This window comes from Epinephelus fuscoguttatus, linkage group LG17, assembly GCF_011397635.1.
Source record: "Epinephelus fuscoguttatus linkage group LG17, E.fuscoguttatus.final_Chr_v1".
Taxonomy (NCBI): domain Eukaryota; kingdom Metazoa; phylum Chordata; class Actinopteri; order Perciformes; family Serranidae; genus Epinephelus; species Epinephelus fuscoguttatus.
The window spans coordinates 485,418-508,627 of NC_064768.1; the positions used below are offsets into that span (position 1 = coordinate 485,418).

General features: G+C 43.4%; 1 long non-coding RNA gene across 1 annotated transcript; it reads left to right on the forward strand.

Moving 5' to 3' along the window:
- Positions 1–5,242: 5,242 nt before the first annotated feature.
- Positions 5,243–7,310, forward strand: LOC125904351 (uncharacterized). The gene is made up of 3 exons (XR_007451443.1): positions 5,243–6,637; positions 6,725–6,786; positions 6,938–7,310. It is a non-coding gene; the product is annotated as an uncharacterized LOC125904351 (long non-coding RNA).
- The last annotated feature ends 15,900 nt before the right edge of the window (positions 7,311–23,210 follow it).

The following is a 23,210-nucleotide window of genomic DNA, read 5'->3' on the forward strand; positions in this document are numbered from 1 at the left end:
ATTAAAAAGCATTAAAAGTCATTAAATAGATTTTGTGAAAATTAAGGCCTTAAATGGCATTAAAAAGCATTAAATTCGATGTCCAGTGGCATTAAAAAATTAAATACAATTGATGGAAAAAAAACATTGTTATTCACGATTTATTTTGATTATATCAACATTTAATAATTTTGATCGGAAGTACAATGTGATGATTGACAGGCGGAACCCTTTAATTGGCTATTGTTTACGGCCGGTGCACGAAGTCACAACACTGGATGCTTGGAATGCAAGGTTCTGTGAGCGTGCTCATGCTGTGACGAAAGAGCAGAGGGAATATTAGCAAATGTCGGAAAAATGGGAAAATGCAAGTTTCAGCAGAAGTGGTTGTAAACTATTCAGAACCTGGTTAAAGCCCGTCGACGGTAAACCCGGAGAGGCATTTTGCAGCGTGTGCAAAAAGATCTTCAAACTTTGCACAATGGGCATCAATGCGGTGAAATCACACATGCTGTCAGATAGTCACAAGTCGGCAATTAAAGGCAGGCAGCAGTTAACTGTACCGAATTTCTTTGCCGTGACCAGCAACGCCACTTCTGCTGTCGCCACCGCAACTGCAGCTGCTGCTACCACCACCACACCTGCCACTACAGTGACCGCCTCCAGTCTTTTCAGGTTAGAGTTAGTTTTTCACATCATTCTTCAGGCTGGTTTTGTTATTTTTGAAATGTGAAAATAAATTCTGAGACTGTGAACCATTTCTAATTCAGCTGGAGCCTATCCCAGCTGACATCGGCCAAGAGGCAGGGTACACCCTGGACAGGTTGCCAGACTATCGCAGGGCTGACACATAGAGACAAACAACCATTCATGCTCACATTCACACCTACGGAAAATTTAGAGTTATCAATTAACCTAGTCCCCAATCTGCACGTCTTTGGACTGTGGGAGGAAGCCCGAGTGCCTGGAGAGAACCCACGCTGACACGGGGAGAACATGGAAACGCCGCACAGAAGGGCTCCCACACCTGGGATCGAACCGGCAACCCTCTTGCTGTGAGGCGACAGTGCTAACCACCACACCTCCGTGCCGCCCTAATGTAAATTGAGATTTTGTCAAATATTCAAGATTAGCATTGTCAAATGTTTACAATTTTGGGCATTAAAAAGCATTAAATTAGATTTGTTGATACCTGCAGAAACCCTGGTGTTAGTTGACACACACATATGCACACATACATGCACACACATTTACACTACAGGATAAGCACTTGTCGTAACAATTTCCCTGTGATGTGTGAAAGGAATATATAATACATATATAAAATATATAAATAAAATGAGTCTCTTAAAGAATGCAGCTTTTTTAATTTCTTGAGTCAAAACATCCAGACTGCAACAGGCAGAACTGGCTGCAAAATCCAGGGTGGGGATCCTCAGAATAAATCCCCCGGAGCTCTCCCAACTTCCTGGGTATAGCAATAACAAAACAAAAGCATATTCATGTGCATGGTGTTAAGATTTCTTTTACGTTACAAACTATCCGGATGGTTAAAATTGTAAAGTTAAGAGTTTAACCATTTTATTTTTTTAAATGGATAGTAAAAAAAAATGGCCTCTTTGATAATTTACCTGTAACGCCACTGCCATCTTCTTCTTCTCCTCTCGGTTTGATTTATTGGCGGCAAGAGTGTCAAGAAATCGCGAATTTGCATTTTTGACCGTGTAGACTTGCTGTCGTACACGCCCATGTCATGACACGAGAGGTCATGAGACGAGAGGCTCCAGTCTGCAGCCATACCCGTCTCACATATTCGGGGACATAGGGCTCATGAACTGTGATCCAGTTAAGATTGAGTTAAAGGTGGGTGCAGAGCCCTACGTCACAGCAACACCCCGCTGCGTGCCATTTTCTCTCCTCCCCAAGGTTGAAACCGAGCTAAAGAGGATGCTAGCTTTGGGCATCATTGAAGAGGTCACTGAACCTACTGACTGGTGCGTGCCTATGGTGCCAGCAGCTACAAAGAACTCAGAGGCCGTCAGAGTGTGTGTCAACCTCAAACGCTTGAACAAAGCGGTCAAGCGTGAAAGATACATGCTGCCCACACTGCACGACATCACACCAAAGCTAGCTAAAGCTAAAGTATTCTCCACGCTGGACGCATCAAGCGGCTTCTGGCAGATCCCCCTAGACTGTGGTAGCTGACTACATTTATCACGCTGATAGGCAGGTTTTGTTTCCGCCGCCTGCCTTTCAGGATCTCTTCAGCTCCAGAAATTTTTCAGAGACTGATGTCTGACCTGCTAAAAGACCACATGGTCGTCATGGACGATGTGCTAGTGTATGGGTTGAGTGAGGAGGAGCACAACCAACGTTTGGAGACGGTCTTGCGGACTATGAAGCAGTCCAGCCTTAAACTAAATAGGTTAAAGTGTTACTTCAACAAGACGGAGCTGCCCTATTTTGGACACAGTGCAGGAGGCATAAAGCCTGACACTAGCAAGGTCAGGGCTATTACGGAGATACCCAGACCAACTAATGTCGGAGAGTTACGTCAGATGCTGGGCTTCATCAATTATATGTAGGGAAGTTTCTCCCTGGTCTCTCCACCACGCTTCACCCACTCAATGAACTGCTCAAAAAGGAGAGTGAGTGGTCATGGGGCGAACTACAACACCAAGCACTGGAAAAAGCCAAAGCCAGGCTCTCATCAGCACCTGCACTCGCCTATTATGACTCCAGCTGGCAGACTGTTGTCAGTGCAGATGCCAGCAATTATGGTCTGCGGGCTGTGCTGCTGCAAGACCACAATGGTGAGCTGAGACCAGTTGCTTTCTCCTCACGCACTCTAACAGAGACTGAGAAACGATACTCTCAGATTGAGAAAGAGTGCCTGGCGGCTGTGTGGGCCTGTGGGCCTGTGGGCCTGTGAGCGGTTCATGCCGTACATACAGAGAATGGACAGTTTTCTCCTAGAGACAGATCACAAACCACTGGTACCGCTGATCAATGAATACAATCTGGACAAAGTGCCACTGCGTTGCCAGAGACTGTTAATGCGCCTCATGAGGTTCAATGTGACAGCTATACACATGCCAGGGAAACAGTTAATTGTAGCTGACATGTTGTCCCGCAGTCCCTTGAGCCATGGAGCAGAGCCGGATATGGAGCAAGATGTGGAGGTGTACGTCAGAGCAGTAGTGACAAACAAACCAATCTCATCAGAAAGGCTCAATGAAACACGAGAGACCACTAAGAATGACTCAGACCTTCAGACTGTCATTAAGAGCATCCGAAGCAGCTGGCTGCATCAAACAGCAGCATTTCCATGCCTTCTATACTGCAAGAAATCACCTCTGTGGATGGACTAATCCTTTACCAGGACCAAATAGTTATTCCAGCACAGCTGAGAGCCAAGGTGCTGAAACAAATCCACGACGGCCACCAGGGGTTAACAAAGTGCCGCGAGAGAGCTAAAATGTCAGTCTGGTGGCCAGGTATTAGCAGCGACATAAAACAGCTGGTGATGCAGTGCAACTTCTGTATCGAACACAAACCAAAACAAAGAAGGGAGCCCCTCATCACCTCGCCCCTGCCAGAAGGACCCTGGCAGAGGATTGCTGCAGACCTGTGTGAGCTGCACTGGAAAAGTTATCTGATTGTGGTGGACTACTATTCCCACTACATCGAAATGGCTCATCTCACATCCACGTCAAGCTTACAGGTCATCAACAGACTTAAAAGCATATTCGCCAGGTGGGGGATACCACTGGAGTTTATTAGTGATAACGCCATGCACTTTGTCTCAGCAGAGTTCAAAGACTTCAGCAATGAATATGGGTTCACCCATGCAACCTCCAGTCCCCACTACCCTCAGGTGAATGGGGCAGCCGAAAGAGCAGTTCAGACTGCCAAAAGGATTCTCGACCAGCCTGACCCGTCACTAGCCCTGATGAGCTACCGGGTGACGCCCATCGCCACAACAGGGGCCAGCCCGGCTCAACTTATGATGGGATGACAGATTCGCACGGCTGTGCCTATGTTGGAGAAGAAACTACAGGCAGATCCTGTCAGCTGGGCTCAAGTTCTGCTGAAAGATAGTAGGACTAAAAGAGCATATGAACATTTCTATAATCGCAGACACTCTGCCCGCCCACTGCCGACACTGCATCCAGGACAGGCCATCAGAGTGAGGCTGGATGGGAAAAGAGGATGAAAGACCCCTGCTGAGGTGGTCAGACAATCTGCAGAACCACGATCCTACCTCATCAAGATGGATTCAGACAGAGTGATGCATCACAACAGGAAACACCTACAGGCAGTTCCAGAGAGCATCGGCCCTGCTGACCAGCTGTATCGGTCGGGAGGAAGCCCGACACAGCCAGCAAACAGCCCCCGCTCTGCGCAAGCCGCCACGGAGGTCGCACCACCCCTGCGCCTGCCACCCACAGAGACTGCACCGGAGACTCACCTGCGGCCCTCCTCTTCCCAGGGGATAACCAGACTGACCGGAAGGGGTCGTGAGGTTAGACTGCCTCTCAGGTACAGAGAGACTGAGTGACTTTATTATTAACTTCAACTTGGTGAGTTGAACGTGGAATAAGGGACACTTGTTCATTTTGAATGCACTTTAATTTGTTCTGTTTGAGTTAGGATGCCCCAGTGAGGGAAGGTGAAGTTTATAGCACCAGGAAGAACTCTTAAATGAGAAAGAGAAGGACTTTTTAGTTTTATTCTTTAAATTTAGAACAATACTAGACAGTTGAGCTCAGATCTAGTTTGAAGTATTTGTATTCGTATTGTTTTGTGCTTGTTTACTAAAAGAGGGAGATGTGATGACATTCGCTAGATACAGTCAGGCCACCGTAGTCGAGGGGTAATGACGTCACGGGAGGGGACTGTGTTATTACTTGGCTGGATGAATATAACGTGTATACCTCATGTTGCAAGAAAGCTGCAGAAAAACGGAACCTTGTAGAAGACAAAAGTGGATACAGGCAATAAAATGTGAGGCTTCAACATGGAAGAAATGTGGGATCCTGACACTCGGTATGCCTATGTGTGCAGCAAACACTTTGTCAAACCCTCCAAATATATCTTTTTTTAGAGTAACAGTTAACTGTATTTATATATGTTAAGCTAAGCATTGACAGTATGAATGCAACTTCTATAGGGCTCAAAAGGGCACGTGACTTTGCAATGCATTGTGTGTAACCAGCACCATTTTTACAGGCAAATTGTTTTGTTTATGTGATAGGTAGGATTTTGGCTTAGAGGCCATTTACACATTGCCGGCTATTTTCATAAATGGACATTTCACCATCTCCGTTTTCAAAAAGATCTTCGTTTACACTTACCCGTGTATATATACACAAGAGCATGCCAAACCTGTAGGTGGCAGTGTAACGAGAAGCTCAAGCCTTCCGTGTATCCATTGTCACCATAGCAACATAGGTCACACTTTTGACACAGGCGCAAGTTCCGGCGCATACTGTGACGTCGGCTGCCTATAACTCCGTCTATCTCCGTTAATCTCAGTTTACATGCAAACGCGCAACCGGAGTTTTCCTAAATCTCCACTCTGGCCGGAGTTTTTAGAAAGACTCGTTTTCAGAGGAGAAATCTCCGTTTGCGTGTAAACGAAGGGCACAAACGAAGGAAGATGTCTCTGTTTATCAAAATCACCGTGTACGTGTAAACAACCTCCTAGTAAGGCCATCATCCAGTTTCTCCCTCTCAGAGGCCGTTTACACATTGCCGGCTATTTTCATAAACGGACATTTCACCGTCTCCGTTTTCAAAAAATTCTTCGTTTACACTTACCCGTGTATATATACACAAGAGCATGCCAAACCTGTAGGTGGCAGTGTAATGAGAAGCTCAAACCTTCCATGTATCCATTGTCACCATAGCAACATAGGTCACACTCATGGGTCGCACTTTTGACACAGTCGCAAGTTCCGGCGCATACTGTGACGTCGGCTGCCTATAACTCCGTCTATCTCAGTTTATCTCAGTTTACATGCAAACGCGCAACCGGAGTTTTCCAAAATCTCCACTCTGGCCGGAATTTTTAGAAAGACTCGTTTTCAGAGGAGAAATCTCCGTTTGCGTGTAAACGAAGGGCACAAACGAAGGAAGATGTCTCCGTTTATCAAAATCACCGTGTACGTGTAAACGGCCTCTCAGGGAAGCTCCACCCTCTGCCTCTCCATTAGCAGGCAAACACCTGGAGACTATTCTCATTAAGAGTTTATATTCAGGGAGCACTCAGGATGTCTCTTGATGCATTTTCTGTCCAGGGTGGCTGAGGAGCATGTTAGTCTCCTGAAGGTATGATTTGAGGCTACTTGTTTTAACTTTGTGAACACTTTAAAATATGTTTTTATTGATCAGTTTTACTTTGTTTTTACTACAGGCATTTTAAGCCACCTGTTGCCCAGACCCTGTAGGCCCGGCTAAGCTAAGCTCACCACAGGGATGAGACTGGAAGCCAATATCCTGAGGTGAAAGTTATTACCTGGTCCAGCTGTGAAACTTAACACATGTATGTTGTTTGCCTGTGATAACACTGGTTTACATTGCAGTTACCTTAAACATCCAGTCATTGCATGAGCGGGAGCCAGATCTGGGTTTCATTATATACTGCATTGTCGAGGTAAATATGAAGTGCAAGGTATTTAGAAACGATAAATGTTGTATTTCTGTGGCTATATGTATTAATTGTTTTAAATTCTCGTTTTAGGGTTGTATAGCCACTGCTGTTTTGCCTGCCGGACAAACTGTTGCCAGTTATACCTTGCTTTTGTATGTGAATCTTTATCATTCGACTCAGCTACAGGTGTATGGGCTGTTGTAAATGTTTTACCAAAGGCTAGGTCTTGTTAAGAGAGTTGCGAATTTTTGTGCTGTGATTTATCCCAGCTTCTGACCGCCTTTTTGTCTCCTCTTCCTCTAGTGTCCTGCTAGACAGACAGGGTGGTGGACTGTGGGCGCCCCTTCACTGCATGTGGTGGTGTGCGTGTAACAGCTGTGTGCACCAGTCTAGTTCAGCCTTACTGTGTGGTTTAGGTGTGTGTGTGTGTGTGTGTATATAAATGATTTGCTGTGCTTAGGTGGCTGTGCACCAGTGTGAGTGTGGTGGTGTCCGGGCCTTTTGGGAGCACCCAGGTAACTCCCCTACATGTCTGGCTCTTGTAGTAACGGTTGTGCTTGTTTTCTCCTTTTTAGCGTTTGTGCCTTATTGGCATTTTTGTCCTCGTAACACCCCTAGTACCATTGGCATAACATCTACCCTATTGCTCGAGTTTTTATCGTGTTTCATGAATAAACTGCCCCAAAACCTGATTTTTAGCATATATGTTCAATAAATTGTCCCTCCAGTCAAAGGTTATGTCTCTGTATTTTATTTATTGTGGGAAACCTATTGTGGCAACACGAGGGGGTGATTATTAATTTATATATTTGGGGATCTCTTTACCGACAATGCCACCTTGGGGTAGGGCCCAAGGACCCATATTAAAGGTGAACTGTCACCAGAAAGACACTCAGGTTCGTTCACTCAGGGAGGGCAGGAGACGGAGTTCAATGATCACAAAAAAGTATTTTATTAGTTAAAACAACGGGGTTTGGCACAATAACCAAAGAGAAGAGAGCCCAACTAAAGGAAGGGGATACAGACTGAGGCTTACCGGCTGGAGGAGGGGGTGACAAGGGGGAGTGAAGTCCAAAAAGAAAAGGGAGAGCACCCCAAATACACAGCAAAAATGTTAAGTGCACACAAAGCAAATCTTGAACAGGGGTCACACAGCACACAGGGGATCACCACCACCCAGGGAAACCACCAACACCACCGTCGGCCTTCAGCTGTAGGGGAAAAAGGAGAGACACAGTCAAGGCTCAAGGATAAGAAAAAAAAAGGAAAACAAACAATATCCCATAACATAAGGAAACAAATTGTAATTAATTAATAAACTAACAAATATGGATTTAGATCAATAATAAATCAACCAAACAAAAGAAACACAAAGGAAACTAAGGAGTCTCTGGCCAGAGATATCAACTCGACAGTTAATCATCATAACTGATATAACACAAATAACTGAGGACTCAAACTGAGTTCCCCTCCCAAATGAAACTTAATTACAATAAAATCCCCAAAACAAAACAAGGAACTAAACTAAGAAATTCAAGAGAATCGACCAATAATTAAATAAGAAAATAAACAAAACAATTAAGCCAAACCTTGCTTAACACTCACACATACACACGCACACACACGCGCACGCACACACACACACACACACACACACACAGCCCAGTCAAGATGTGTGGCTGAAAGTCCTGATGGAACTCGTGGCGTCTCACTGACCGGGAGCCCGGTCAGCACGAGCGGCAGCCACACACATCCAGCAACACCACACTCGCAGAAGCAGAGAGCGAGCCGACAGCAGGAAGCAGGTTGACACACACACAGCCGACAGGAAGCCCAGTCCAAGCCGCAGCAGCAGCGAAACAGCGAAGCAGCGGTAGCCGCGGTAACAGTAGTAGCAGTGGTAGCAGCGGCAGCAGTAGCCGTGGCTAAGAGTAGTAGCAGCGGTAGCAGTAGTGCTCCTACTTAGCTTAGCGTCCGTGTGTTCTGGTGGCCAGCTTGGTAGAACCCACAGATATATAAACGTAGATGTCGCATTCAACGGTGCTCCTCATTGGAGCGATACGTCAACGCGGCCGCCATCTTGCCCAGGTGGAGCCGCGCTGCCTAATGCATGTATGTCTACTGAGGCAGGAGATTATTTATGATTAAAATCATCATTACTCGCTGAATTCTCAACCGATTTTCATGCGGTTTGGTTTGTTACAATCGCCAGACATGTAGTTATGATACAGGATACTTGGTTAAATAAAAAATGCAGTTGTTCATACCAAAATATTTGATCTTATGTAGATAAAGTAACAGTAATAGTTCTACAACACATTTAAACTAAACTTTCCCCATGTAATAAATATTCTTTTTTCTTACTAGATGTACAATGCCCACCATAATGTCATTTAATTATTAATTTTGACTATAAATGTTTATTCACATTTCACACAATGTGCAAAAAATAGTGTATCAGCAGGGTTGTGCCAAGCTGCAGTGCAAATTCTGATTGTTGGTTTTGTACTAGGGAAAATAAATGACTTAGAGCTCCATGTTTACACAACATTTTGCTTTAATCTCATATGTATAACACCACAGTGCTCATGGGAGCCTGGACACAGAACTGTTTACATTATTAGGTCATATTTACAAAAAATACAGTGTACAGTAGCTAGTATTATTTTTAGGAGTCTGTCCAGTCCTGTCGAAGTCCTCAGGTCTGAAGTTACAGCTGCAGATGACTGAGGAGTCACTCAGGACAAAGTCCTTTCTCCTCACTGCTGCTACCCATGCCCGTCTCCTATCTGTGTTTTTTGGGAAACTACACACAAAATAAGCGTGTCAGAAAAACGCAGTTCCACATAATTTGTAGTTACAATTCAGGCCACAAGTTAACTACTACTACTAATACAAGTAATATCATATAAATGTTAAGCTTTTTTCTTTAAGTTGTGTGACATAGCGTTAGCTTAATTTGGCATTAGGACCAGATCAGGACAGTTACTTTACTTGATTAGCTTAAAAGAAGGATCACTTTTTGAGATATACAGTACAGGCCAAAAGTTTGGACACACCTTCTCATTCAATGCATTTTCTTTATTTTCATGACTATTTACATTGTAGATTCCCACTGAAGGCATCAAAACTATGAATGAACACACGTGGAGTTATGTACTTAACAAAAAAAGGTGAAATAACTGAAAACATGTTTTATATTCTAGTTTCTTCAAAATAGCCACCCTTTGCTCTGATTACTGCTTTGCACACTCTTGGCATTCTCTCGATGAGCTTCAAGAGGTAGTAACCTGAAATGGTTTTCCAACAGTCTTGAAGGAGTTCCCAGAGGTGTTTAGCACTTGTTGGCCCCTTTGCCTTCACTCTGCAGTCCAGCTCACCCCAAACCATCTCGATTGGGTTCAGGTCCGGTGACTGGAGGCCAGGTCATCTGCCGCAGCGCTCCATCACTCTCCTTCTTGGTCAAATAGCCCTTACATAGCCTGGAGGTGTGTTTGGGGTCATTGTCCTGTTGAAAAATAAATGATCGTCCAACTAAACGCAAAGCGGATGGGATGGCATGTCGCTGCAGGATGCTGTGGTAGCCATGCTGGTTCAGTGTGCCTTCAATTTTGAATAAATCCCCAACAGTGTCACTAGCAAAACACCCCCACACCATGGAGTGTCAAAAATCGGTGCCTGGAAGTGGGCCTGTAGGCTCCCGACCTTGAACCTCTTGTCTTGTCTGTTGTCTCCAAATGTTGATTTTGATATCTTAGGCTCAGCTGCAAACACTTAAAGAATCACTGGAAACAGGCAAAGTCCGATGCAATCAAGTTTAATGTGTCAACAGGCTTTAACACATACAACTTAGTGAGTCAGACCCTGGAGTGCGACTAAAATTCTGCTTTCAGAGCCCTAGCTTATATGCTGGTGGAGATTCAAATGAGTCTCCACCTCTTTTTGCTAATCCTTCCCACTCAGGACCAATCCTATTGGTGGAGAACTTTTCTTTGTGTCCAATTCTGATTGGGCCCGTTTTTAATGGTGTAATGCAGCCTGGAATTTCCCAAATCTCCTACCCTTAGGTCTGGTTCCATTTTCACTCTATTTTTAAAAAAATATGTGAATTCTGGGGACTTTCTACACAGTCCACAGTGCTCCTAGTTTCGTGCAAGATAAAACCTTAGAGTACAATATGTGAGTGTGTGTGTGTGTGAGTTACAACATTTGAGTATGTGTTTCATCATTAAACAGGACATGGTGTGTTCTTTCAGTAAGTGCATACAACATTACATAGTCTGGTGTTATGAGTACCTTGACAATATCTAATATAGGTCCAAAGCTCTTATAATGCCTTATACATGATTATATAGCTCTTTTTTTGTTCCCCAATCAACTTAGGTATCTTAACCTTGTTACTTGATTCATTGAGCACAAACTTTTACACTACAACCATCACACCTCCTCCTCCATGCTTCACAGTGGGAACCAGGCATGTGGAATCCATCCGTTCACCTTTTCTGCGTCTCACAAAGACACGGCGGTTGGAACCAAAGATCTCAAATTTGGACTCATCAGACCAAAGCACAGATTTCCACTGGTCTAATGTCCATTCCTTGTGTTTCTTGGCCCAAACAAATCTCTTCTGCTTGTTGCCTCTCCTTAGCAGTGGTTTCCTAGCAGCTATTTGACCATGAAGGCCTGATTCGCGCAGTCTCCTCTTAACAGTTGTTCTAGAGATGGGTCTGCTGCTAGAACTCTGTGTGGCATTCATCTGCTCTCTGATCTGAGCTGCTGTTAACTTGCGATTTCTGAGGCTGGTGACTCGGATGAACTTATCCTCAGAAGCAGATGTGACTCTTGGTCTTCCTTTCCTGGGTCGGTCCTCATGTGTGCCAGTTTCGTTGTAGCGCTTGATGGTTTTTGCGACTCCACTTGGGGACACATTTAAAGTTTTTGCAATTTTCCGGACTGACTGATCTTCATTTCTTAAAGTAATGATGGCCACTCGTTTTTCTTTAGTTAGCTGATTGGTTAGCTGATATGGTTGCCATAATATGAATTTTAACAGTTGTCCAATAGGGCTGTCGGCTGTGTATTAACCTGACTTCTGCACAACACAACTGATGGTCCTAACCCCATTGATAAAGCAAGAAATTCCACTAATTAAAGCTGCAAGCAGCGTTTGGCAGGACCTCGCACTCGCGCCCGTTTCCACCCCCAGCTTATGTCGTCACTGTGAATTATTTAGAAATATCAAACATATTGCCACAAACATCAGAAAATCCTTACAGAGCTGAACGTTTTGATGTTTGAATGCTTTCTGTAGCTGTAGGTATGTACAAGTGATGTCACATTATGCAAATAAGATGAGCGAATTTCTTCCCATCAGATTCCTCTTCCTTTATTTTGAGGAAGAGACGACAAAAACAACACAAAACAAAATAAATCTACTGTGTAAATGTTGGTCCAAACTGTTGGTCCAATCATGAAAATAATGTGATGATGAGAGAGATAAAGTTATACAGAAGATCTGTTTAGTAGCAGTTGAGGTGGCATGTGTGCATCTTTAAAACTGATAAAATAAACAGTGTAGGAGGAGATGTGTTTTCTTGAGACCACGTTTGATGCGAAATCTTACTTTGAAAGGGCAAATAGGTCACTTCCTGTTGGATTTAGGACATGCCAGTTTTGGTTTGATCTGTCTACGACATGCTTACAGGCCACAGTGGCCAGTTTAGTAGACCTAGGTGGCACTAGAGAGCCCATTTTGGCACTTTAGGGGTTAATAATGTGTATGTGCTGTTTCAAATGAAGATTCTGCTGCTGTAATCTGTCCTTTAAAGATTGTGAGACACACAGACCAGAGAGCCGTGTGTGCGTGTCTGTGTGTGCAGCCGTTGTCATGGCGATTAATGACTTGTCGGCACCTGTGGCACACACAGACAGCTCAGGAGAGCAGCTCACCAAAGGCTGTTTATAATGGGTTTTAACTCCTCGAACAAATGCTTCGCATGCCCAAACCATTGGTCCAAGCAAGAAAATAAAGTGATTTTGAGAGACAGCCACGTCTCGTGAACGCACGTGCCGCGTTTTGTATTTCTCGAGTCAAAAATGTGGTCAGGGGAGCGAGTTTAAAATGTGTTGCGCCTAAGCTGTTTCCAGAAATTTCTCCTCTGAGTTTACATGGGAGTGAATGAGAAAAAAATCGGCGCTCCCTTCGCTTTGGAGCCACTCAGCAAAAATGTGTACGTGTGAGAGATTCCATGTCAACATATCTGCGAGCAGGACAAATTTTCCTACGTTTTGTGGTATAAATTGTGTCTGTACAGTGAAAATTGTGGCCATGGCAGTGAGTTAAAGACAAAAGTTTTAGACGATTTTTAGAGCCCTCTCCAATCTAGCTCACAGCATTCCATGCAATACACACCCATTGTAAACTGAGAATTTCTCCACTTTTGCTCATGGTACTTTGAGAGGCACAGATCAAAAATGGTAAAAGATATGAAAAAGATGAAAACATGAGTGAATAGATGAGACCTGTGGCAACATTTGAGAGTTGGAATGGAGTCTGTAGCACAAAGTATGGAGACGCTGTAAATGCTAGAAAAAGCCCTAAGATTGGTCTTTTTCTCCAACCTGCTGCCATTCATTTCCTATGGGACAGCTTTGGAAGATCGTCAGGACGTTTTCTGACATCTCACCTTATGGAGGCCATAAAATCCAAAACGAGTAATGAAAAAGTTACGCACAACTTTTGATTAGAAGGAGTTGATCTGTAATCTGTGCAAGTTTGAAGTCGATTGGATAAGCGGTGTATGAGAAGAAGATTTTTTAGGAAAGGCAGTTTTAAGGCAAAATCTTACTTTGAAAGGGCAAATACGTCACTTCCTGTTGGATTTAGGTCAGGGGTGTCAGCGCGTGATTTTTAGGTCTTGATGAGACGAACACGCCACTTTTGGTTTCATGTTTCTCGACGTTCCTACAGGCCGTGGCGGCCATTTTGTGTGCCTAGGTGGCGCTAGAGAGCCCATTTTGGCACTTTAGGGGTTAATGTCACCATTTTATAAAATTTTTCACCGGTTCTGATGTGCGTGCCAATTTTGGTGAGTTTTTGAGCATGTTTAGGGGGTCAAATTCCAGTTCAAAGAGGCGGCGGGAGAAAGAATAATAATAATTAAAGCTGCAAGCAGCGTTTGGCGGGACCTCGCACTCGCGCCCATTTCCGCCCCCAGCTTATGTCGACATATTGCCACAAACATCAGAAAATCCTTACAGAGCTGAACGTTTTGATGTTTGAATGCTTTCTGCAGCTCTAGGTATGTACAAGTGATGTCACATTATGCAAATTAGATGAGCGAATTTCTTCCCATCAGATTCCTCTTCCTTTATTTTGAGGAAGAGACGACAAAAACAACACAAAACAAAATAAATCTACTGTGTAAATGTTGGTCCAAACTGTTGGTCCAATCATGAAAATAATGTGATGATGAGAGAGATAAAGTTATACAGAAGATCTGTTTAGTAGCAGTTGAGGTGGCATGTGTGCATCTTTAAAACTGATAAAATAAACGGTGCAGGAGGAGATGTGTTTTCTTGAGACCACGTTTGAGGCGGAATCTTACTTTGAAAGGTCAAATAGCTCACTTCCTGTTGGAATCAGGTCATGGGTGTCAATGCGTGATTTGTAAGTCAAACACACCAGTTTTGGTTTGATCTTGATACGACATTCCTACGGGCTGTAGTGGCCATTTTAGTGTGTCTAGGTGGCGCTAGAGAGCCCATTTTGGCACTGTAGGGTTTAATAATGTGTATTTGCTGTTTCAAATGAAGTTTCTGCTGCTGTAATCTGTCCTTTAAAGAATGTGAGACACACAGACAGAGAGAGCTGTGTGTCTGTGTGTGCAGCCGTTGTCATGGCGATTAATGACTTGTCAGCACCTGTGGCACACACAGACAGCTAAGGAGAGCAGCTCACCAAAGGCTGTTTATAATGGGTTTTAACTCCTCGAACAAATGCTTCGCATGCCCAAACCGTTGGTCCAAGCAAGAAAATAAAGTGATTTTGAGAGACAGCCACTTCTCGTGAACGCACGTGCCGCGTTTTATATTTCTCAAGTCAAAAATGTGGTCAGGGGAGCGAGTTTAAAATGTGTTGCACCTAAGCTGTTTCCAGAAATTTCTCCTCTGAGTTTACATGGGAGTGAATGAGAAAAAAATCGGCACTCCCTTCGCTTTGGAGCCACTCAGCAAAAATGTGTACGTGTGAGAGATTCCATGTCAACATATCTGCGAGCAGGACAAATTTTCCTACGTTTTGTGGTATAAATTGTGTCTGTACAGTGAAAATTGTGGCCATGGCAGCGAGTTAAAGACAAAAGTTTTAGACGATTTTTAGAGCCCTCTCCACTCTAGCTCACAGCATTCCATGCAATACACACCCATTGTAAACTGAGAATTTCTCCACTTTTGCTCATGGTACTTTGAGAGGCACCGATGAAAAACGATAAAAGATATGAAAAAGATGAAAACATGAGTGAATAGATGAGACCTGTGGCAACATTTGAGAGTTGGAATGGAGTCTGTAGCACAAAGTATGGAGACGCTGTAAATGCTAGAAAAGCCCGAAGATTGGTCTCTTTCTCCCCCCTGCTGCCATTCATTTCCTATGGGACAGCTTTGGAAGATCGTCAGGACGTTTTTCTGACATCTCACCTTATGGAGGCCACAAAATCCAAACGGAGTAATGAAAAAGTTACGCACAACTTTTGATTAGAAGGAGTTGATCTGTAATCTGTGCAAGTTTGAAGTTGATAGGATAAACGCTGTATGAGAAGATGATTTTTTTAGGAAAGGCAGTTTTAAGGCAAAATCTTACTTTGAAAGGGCAAATACGTCACTTCCTGTTGGATTTAGGTCGGGGTGTCGGCGCGTGATTTTTAGGTCTTGATGAGACGAACACGCCACTTTTTGTTTCATGTTTCTACGACGTTCCTACAGGCCGTGGCGGCCATTTTTGTGTGCCTAGGTGGCGCTAGAGAGCCCATTTTGGCACTTTAGGGGTGAATGTCACCATTTTATAAAATTTTTCACCGGTTCTGATGCGTGCCAATTTTGGTGAGTTTTGAGCATGTTTAGGGGTCAAATTCCAGTTCAAAGAGGCGGAAGAAAGAAATAATAATTAAAGCTGCAAGCAGCATTTGGACTCGGGACTCTCGCCGCTTCCGCCCCCAGCTTATGTCGTCACTGTGAATTATTTAGAAATATCAAACATATTGCCACAAACATCAGAAAATCCTTACAGAGCTGAACGTTTTGATGTTTGAATGCTTTCTGTAGCTGTAGCTATGTACAAGTGATGTCACATTATGCAAATTAGATGAGCGAATTTCTTCCCATCAGATTCCTCTTCCTTTATTTTGAGGAAGAGACGACAAAAACAACACAAAACAAAATAAATCTACTGTGTAAATGTTGGTCCAAACTGTTGGTCCAATCATGAAAATAATGTGATGATGAGAGAGATAAAGTTATACAGAAGATCTGTTTAGTAGCAGTTGAGGTGGCATGTGTGCATCTTTAAAACTGATAAAATAAACGGTGCAGGAGGAGATGTGTTTTCTTGAGACCACGTTTGAGGCGGAATCTTACTTTGAAAGGTCAAATAGCTCACTTCCTGTTGGAATCAGGTCATGGGTGTCAATGCGTGATTTGTAAGTCAAACACACCAGTTTTGGTTTGATCTTGATACGACATTCCTATGGGCTGTAGTGGCCATTTTAGTGCGTCTAGGTGGCGCTAGAGAGCCCATTTTGGCACTGTAGGGGTTAATAATGTGTATTTGCTGTTTCAAATGAAGTTTCTGCTGCTGTAATCTGTCCTTTAAAGATTGGCAGACAGAGAGCCCTGTGGCTGTGTCTGTGTGTGCAGCCGTTGTCATGGCGATTAATGACTTGCCTGCGCCTGTGGCACACACAGACAGCTAAGGAGAGCAGCTCACCAAAGGCTGTTTATAATGGGTTTGAACTCCTCAAAAAAGTCCTTCCCATACCCAAACCGTTGGTCCAATCAAGAAAATAAAGTGATTGTGAGAGACAGCCACTTCTCGTGAGCATGCGTGTCGCGTTTATATTTCTACAGTCAAAAATGTGGTCAGAGGAGCGAGTTTATGTGTTGCACCTAAGCTGTTTCCAGAAATTTCTCCTCTGAGTTTACATGGGAGTGAATGAGAAAAAAATCGGTGCTCCCTTCGCTTTGGAGCCACTCAGCAAAAATGTGTACGTGTGAGAGATTCCATGTCAACATATCTGCGAGCAGGACAAATTTTCCTACGTTTTGTGGTATAAATTGTGTCTGTACAGTGAAAATTGTGGCCATGGCAGCGAGTTAAAGACAAAAGTTTTAGACGATTTTTAGAGCCTCTCCACTCTAGCTCACAGCATTCCATGCAATACACACCCATTGTAAACTGAGAATTTCTCCACTTTTGCTCATGGTACTTTGAGAGGCACAGATTAAAACGGTAAAAGATATGAAAAAGATGAAAACATGAGTAAATAGATGAGACCTGTGGCAACATTTGAGAGTTGGAATGGAGTCTGTAGCACAAAGTATGGAGACGCTGTAAATGCTAGAAAAAGCCCGAAGATTGGTCTCTTTCTCCCCCCTGCTGCCATTCATTTCCTATGGGACAGCTTTGGAAGATCGTCAGGACGTTTTTCTGACATCTCACCTTATGGAGGCCACAAAATCCAAACGAAGCGAGTAATGAAAAAGTTACGCACAACTTTTGATTAGAAGGAGTTGATCTGTAATCTGTGCAAGTTTGAAGTCGATAGGATAAACGCTGTATGAGAAGATGATTTTTTTAGGAAAGGCAGTTTTAAGGCAAAATCTTACTTTGAAAGGGCAAATACGTCACTTCCTGTTGGATTTAGGTCAGGGTGTCGGGGCGTGATTGTGAGGTCTTGATGAGACGAACACGCCACTTTTGGTTTCATGTTTCTCGACGTTCCTACGGGCCGTGGCGGCCATTTTTGTTTGCCTAGGTGGCGCTAGAGAGCCCATTTTGGCACTTTAGGGGTTAATGTCACCATTTTATAAAATTTTTCACCGGTTCTGATTTGCGTGCCAATTTTGGTGAGTTTTTGAGCATGTTTAGGGGGTCAAATTCCAGTTCAAAGAGGCGGCGGAAGAAAGAAATAATAATTAAAGCTGCAAGCAGCATTTGGCGGGACCTCGCACTCGCGCCCGTTTCCGCCCCCAGCTTATGTCGTCACTGTGAATTATTTAGAAATATCAAACATATTGCCACAAACATTAGAAAATCCTTACAGAGCTGAACGTTTTGATGTTTGAATGCTTTCTGTAGGTGTAGGTATGTACAAGTGATGTCACATTATGCAAATTAGATGAGCGAATTTCTTCCCATCAGATTCCTCTTCCTTTATTTTGAGGAAGAGACGACAAAAACAACACAAAACAAAATAAATCTACTGTGTAAATGTTGGTCCAAACTGTTGGTCCAATCATGAAAATAATGTGATGATGAGAGAGATAAAGTTATACAGAAGATCTGTTTAGTAGCAGTTGAGGTGGCATGTGTGCATCTTTAAAACTGATAAAATAAACGGTGTAGGAGGAGATGTGTTTTCTTGAGACCACGTTTGAGGCGGAATCTTACTTTGAAAGGTCAATAGCTCACTTCCTGTTGGAATCAGGTCATGGGTGTCAATGCGTGATTTGTAAGTCAAACACACCAGTTTTGGTTTGATCTTGATACGACATTCCTATGGGCTGTAGTGGCCATTTTAGTGCGTCTAGGTGGCGCTAGAGAGCCCATTTTGGCACTGTAGGGGTTAATAATGTGTATTTGCTGTTTCAAATGAAGTTTCTGCTGCTGTAATCTGTCCTTTAAAGATTGACAGACAGAGAGCCCTGTGGCTGTGTCTGTGTGTGCAGCCGTTGTCATGGCGATTAATGACTTGCCTGCGCCTGTGGCACACACAGACAGCTAAGGAGAGCAGCTCACCAAAGGCTGTTTATAATGGGTTTGAACTCCTCAAACAAGTCCTTCCCATACCCAAACCGTTGGTCCAATCAAGAAAATAAAGTGATTGTGAGAGACAGCCACTTCGTGAACGCACGTGTCGCGTTTTATATTTCTACAGTCAAAAATGTGGTCAGAGGAGCGAGTTTAATATGTGTTGCACCTAAGCTGTTTCCAGAAATTTCTCCTCTGAGTTTACATGGGAGTGAATGAGAAAAAAAATCGGTGCTCCCTTCGCTTTGGAGCCACTCAGCAAAAATGTGTGTGAGAGATTCCATGTCAACATATCTGCGAGCAGGACAAATTTTCCTACGTTTTATGGTATAAATTGTGTCTGTACAGTGAAAATTGTGGCCATGGCAGCGAGTTAAAGACAAAAGTTTTAGACGATTTTTAGAGCCCCCTCCACTCTAGCTCACAGCATTCCATGCAATACACACCCATTGTAAACTGAGAATTTCTCCACTTTTGCTCATGGTACTTTGAGAGGCACAGATCAAAAACGGTAAAAGATATGAAAAAGATGAAAACATGAGTGAATAGATGAGACCTGTGGCAACATTTGAGAGTTGGAATGGAGTCTGTAGCACAAAGTATGGAGACGCTGTAAATGCTAGAAAAAGCCCTAAGATTGGTCTCTTTCTCCCCCCTGCTGCCATTCATTTCCTATGGGACAGCTTTGGAAGATCGTCAGGACGTTTTTCTGACATCTCACCTTATGGAGGCCACAAAATCCAAGAGTAATGAAAAAGTTACGCACAACTTTTGATTAGAAGGAGTTGATCTGTAATCTGTGCAAGTTTGAAGTCGATAGGATAAACGCTGTATGAGAAGATGATTTTTTTAGGAAAGGCAGTTTTAAGGCAAAATCTTACTTTGAAAGGGCAAATACGTCACTTCCTGTTGGATTTAGGTCAGGGTGTCAGCGCGTGATTTTAGGTCTTGATGAGACGAACACGCCACTTTTGGTTTCATGTTTCTCGACGTTCCTACAGGCCGTGGAGGCCATTTTTGTGTGCCTAGGTGGCGCTAGAGAGCCCATTTTGGCACTTTAGGGGTTAATGTCACCATTTTATAAAATTTTTCACCGGTTCTGATGTGCGTGCCAATTTTGGTGAGTTTTTGAGTATGTTTAGGGGGTCAAATTCCAGTTCAAAGAGGCGGCGGAAGAAAGAAAGAATAATTAAAGCTGCAAGCAGCGTTTGGCGGGACCTCGCACTCGCGCCCATTTCCGCCCCCAGCTTATGTCGACATATTGCCACAAACATCAGAAACTCCTTACAGAGCTGAACGCTTTGATGTTTGAATGCTTTCTGTAGCTGTAGGTATGTACAAGTGATGTCACATTATGCAAATTAGATGAGCGAATTTCTTCCCATCAGATTCCTCTTCCTTTATTTTGAGGAAGAGACGACAAAACAACACAAAACAAAATAAATCTACTGTGTAAATGTTGGTCCAAACTGTTGGTCCAATCATGAAAATAATGTGATGATGAGAGAGATAAAGTTATACAGAAGATCTGTTTAGTAGCAGTTGAGGTGGCATGTGTGCATCTTTAAAACTGATAAAATAAACGGTGTAGGAGGAGATGTGTTTTCTTGAGACCACGTTTGAGGCGAAATCTTACTTTGAAAGGTCAAATAGCTCACTTCCTGTTGGAATCAGGTCCTGGGTGTCAATGTGATTTGTAAGTCAAACACACCAGTTTTGGTTTGATCTTGATACGACATTCCTATGGGCTGCAGTGGCCATTTTAGTGCGTCTAGGTGGCGCTAGAGAGCCCATTTTGGCACTGTAGGGGTTAATAATGTGTATTTGCTGTTTCAAATGAAGTTTCTGCTGCTGTAATCTGTCCTTTAAAGATTGTGAGACACACAGACAGAGAGCCGTGTGGCTGTGTGTGTGTGTGTGTGTGTGTGTGTGTGTGTGTGTGTGTGTGTGTGCAGCCGTTGTCATGGCGATTAATGACTTGTCTGCACCTGTGGCACACACAGACAGCTAAGGAGAGCAGCTCACCAAAGGCTGTTTATAATGGGTTTTAACTCCTCGAACAAATGCTTCGCATGCCCAAACCGTTAGTCCAAGCAAGAAAATAAAGTGATTTTGAGAGACAGCCACGTCTCGTGAACGTACGTGTCGCGTTTTATATTTCTCGAGTCAAAAATGTGGTCAGAGGAGCGAGTTTAAAATGTGTTGCACCTAAGCTGTTTCCAGAAATTTCGTCAGACTTTACATGGAGTGAATGAGAAAATAATGGGCGCTCCCTTCGCTTTGGAGCTGCTCAGCAAAAATGTGTACGTGGGAGAGATTCCATGTCAACATATCTGTGAGCAGGACAAATTTTCCTACGTTTTGTGGTATAAATTGTGTCTGTACAGTGAAAATTGTGGCCATGGCAGCGAGTTAAAGACAAAAGTTTTAGATGATTTTTAGAGCCCTCTCCACTCTAGCTCACAGCATTCCGTGCAATACACACCCATTGTAAACTGAGAATTTCTCCACTTTTGCTCATGGTACTTTGAGAGGCACCGATCAAAAACGATAAAAGATATGAAAAAGATGAAAACATGAGTGAATAGATGAGACCTGTGGCAACATTTGAGAGTTGGAATGGAGTCTGTAGCACAAAGTATGGAGACGCTGTAAATGCTAGAAAAAGCCCGAAGATTGGTCTCTTTCTCCCCCCTGCTGCCATTCATTTCCTATGGGACAGCTTTGGAAGATCGTCAGGACGTTTTCTGACATCTCACCTTATGGAGGCCACAAAATCCAAACGAAGCGAGTAATGAAAAAGTTACGCACAACTTTTGATTAGAAGGAGTTGATCTGTAATCTGTGCAAGTTTGAAGTCGATAGGATAAACGCTGTATGAGAAGATGATTTTTTAGGAAAGGCAGTTTTAAGGCAAAATCTTACTTTGAAAGGGCAAATATCTCACTTCCTGTTGGATTTAGGTCAGGGGTGTCAGCGCGTGATTTTTAGGTCTTGATGAGACGAAACAAGCCACTTTTGGTTTCATGTTTCTCTGACGTTCCTACAGGCCGTGGCGGCCATTTTGTGTGCCTAGGTGGCGCTAGAGAGCCCATTTTGGCACTTTAGGGGTTAATGTCACCATTTTATAAAATTTTTCACCAGTTCTGATGTGCCAATTTTGGTGAGTTTTTGAGCATGTTTAGGGGGTCAAATTCCAGTTCAAAGAGGCGGCGGAAGAAAGAATAAAGAATAAAGAATAATAATAATAATAATAATAATAAACACAGCAAAAACAATAGTGTCCTCGCCTTTGGCGAGGACTGGTCAGTAAGAAAAAATGCGGCAAAAACTATAGGGAGGGTCCTCGCCTTTGGCGAGGACTTCTTTGTGAGTAGTCCACTACTGTTGGGCCCGGTCACTTATAAACGCACGCAGCAAAAACAAGAGGGTCCTCGCCTTTGGCTGCTCCTTGAGCAGTCCTCTGCCTCTAGGCTCGGTCCCTAATAATATTTAAAGCTGCAAGCAGCATTTGGCGGGACCTCGCACTCGCGCCCGTTTCGGCCCCCAGCATATGTCGTCACTGTGAATTATTTAGAAATATCAAACATATTGCCACAAATATCGGAAAATCCTTACAGAGCTGAACGTTTTGATGTTTGAATGCTTTCTGCAGCTCTAGGTATGTACAAGTGATGTCACATTATGCAAATTAGATGAGCGAATTTCTTCCCATCAGATTCCTCTTCCTTTATTTTGAGGAAGAGACGACAAAAACAACACAAAACAAAATAAATCTACTGTGTAAATGTTGGTCCAAACTGTTGGTCCAATCATGAAAATAATGTGATGATGAGAGAGATAAAGTTATACAGAAGATCTGTTTAGTAGCAGTTGAGGTGGCATGTGTGCATCTTTAAAACTGATAAAATAAACGGTGTAGGAGGAGATGTGTTTTCTTGAGACCACGTTTGAGGCGGAATCTTACTTTGAAAGGTCAAATAGCTCACTTCCTGTTGGAATCAGGTCATGGGTGTCAATGCGTGATTTGTAAGTCAAACACACCAGTTTTGGTTTGATCTTGATACGACATTCCTACGGGCTGTAGTGGCCATTTTAGTGTGTCTAGGTGGCGCTGGAGAGCCCATTTTGGCACTGTAGGGGTTAATAATGTGTATTTGCTGTTTCAAATGAAGTTTCTGCTGCTGTAATCTGTCCTTTAAAGAATGTGAGACACACAGACAGAGAGAGCTGTGTGTCTGTGTGTGCAGCCGTTGTCATGGCGAATAAGGACGTGTCAGCACCTGGGGCACACACAGACAGCTAAGGTGAGCAGCTCACCAAAGGCTGTTTATAATGGGTTTTAACTCCTCGAACAAATGCTTCATGCCCAAACCGTTGGTCCAAGCAAGAAAATAAAGTGATTTTGAGAGACAGCCACTTCTCGTGAACGCACGTGCCGCTTATATTTCTCAAGTCAAAAATGTGGTCAGGGAGCGAGTTTAAAATGTGTTGCACCTAAGCTGTTTCCAGAAATTTCTCCTCTGAGTTTACATGGGAGTGAATGAGAAA